This window comes from Orycteropus afer, unplaced genomic scaffold (assembly GCF_000298275.1).
Source record: "Orycteropus afer afer isolate SDZICR_OR568_19922 unplaced genomic scaffold, OryAfe1.0 scaffold00076, whole genome shotgun sequence".
In the NCBI taxonomy this organism is placed as follows: Eukaryota; Metazoa; Chordata; class Mammalia; order Tubulidentata; family Orycteropodidae; genus Orycteropus; species Orycteropus afer.
In genome coordinates, this window is record NW_006921663.1 from 8,414,460 (window position 1) to 8,415,992 (window position 1,533).

The following is a 1,533-nucleotide window of genomic DNA, read 5'->3' on the forward strand; positions in this document are numbered from 1 at the left end:
CCGTAAGCACAGTAAAGCCGAGAGAATCAAGCTGACACGCAGTGCGCTGGTCGCTGTTCCCAACAAAGAATGAATCCGAAAACCTCCAGGGCGAGCAGCAAGCTGCTCGCTCCAGGAAGTATATAGTCTGGAATGCCGTTCTTCCAGTTTGTCCCTGGGATAGTATTGCAGGTAGGCCACACCGACCTGCCGCTTAGAACGCAGTCATGTGATCCATCATGGGAACCACCACTCACAACTGGAGTCCAGCCAAGTTGACACATCTTCAACTATCACAGTGGGCAATCTACTTCCATAGTGATATCACCTGGAAACCCAAGGAGGGTTCACTATGATTCAGATATGACTTGACAGCAGCGAGTTTGGTTTGGTATATATATTCCTTTACTCTCTTACAGGAGCTCTGGTGGCATAGTGCCTAAGGCATTTGACTACTAACCAGAAGGCTGGAAGTTTAAACCCACCAGCCACTACCCAGCAGGAAGGTTGGGCAATATACTTGTGTAGTGATACTGACTTGGAAACCCAAGGAATGGTAGCTGCGAGTCAGATTCTACTCCACGGCAGTGAGTTTGATTTTGGTTTTGGTTTCTTAACTTATAGCCAACTAGAAAAATAATATGGAAGAATTTCCCATAGATCAAATTCAAGTGGAGCACAATAGACTAAGGAGACATTCTGAAATAGTGGAACCAGGGTCTAATCAAGGAATATTTACCCTTAGTATAGCAATTCTGGGAAAATCTGGATTTCAGAACTGCTATGGGTCAATGGGTCAGCCCCAGGGTTACAGGTGAGGAGAGACAACTCAGGGACGCCCGAAGTAGCAAGCAGGAAGAGCAGAAGAAAGAGGATTAAAAGCCAGGAAGCCATAGAGAAGAGCAGTCAACCAAAGGGATTAGGTGAGGAGAGGCAACTCAGGCCCGCCCAGAGTAGCAAGCTGGAAGAGCAAGAGAAAGGGGATAAAAAGCAAGGACCCCGACAGAAAAGCAGTCAGCCCCAGGGTCACAGGTGAGGAGAGACAACTCAGGGATGCCCAAAGTAACAAGCGGGAAGAGCAGGAGAAAGGGGAATAAAAGCCAGGAAGCCAGACAGAGGTACAGTCAGCCACAGGGACCTAGTTGGGGGTGATACGAGGGTCTCCAACAGCAAGACAAACTTGTATGTCAGTTTGTCCTACTGTGGTGACATGTAGACTTGAGTGTGAGGCTGAGCCTCTGGTGTTTAAAACCCAGCGAGATGCACCTGGTGCACAGGTAACAGCCCAGCTTATAGACTGAGACAGACTAGGAAGAAGGAAGAAGCCGTCCAATTTTGAAAGAATTGGCCAGGGAAAACCTTATGAATTGCAAAGAAACACTGTTTGGTACATTACCACGCACCTTTAGTAATAGTGTATTTAGGCTAAAAGGCTCTCAAAATAGGACTGGGGAAGAGCAGCCACATCTGAGTAAACCCAGCCTTACTCATATGGAAAAGAGAAAGCTTTCAAGACCTTCATTTGCTGATGTGGCACCACTCAAATTGAAGAGA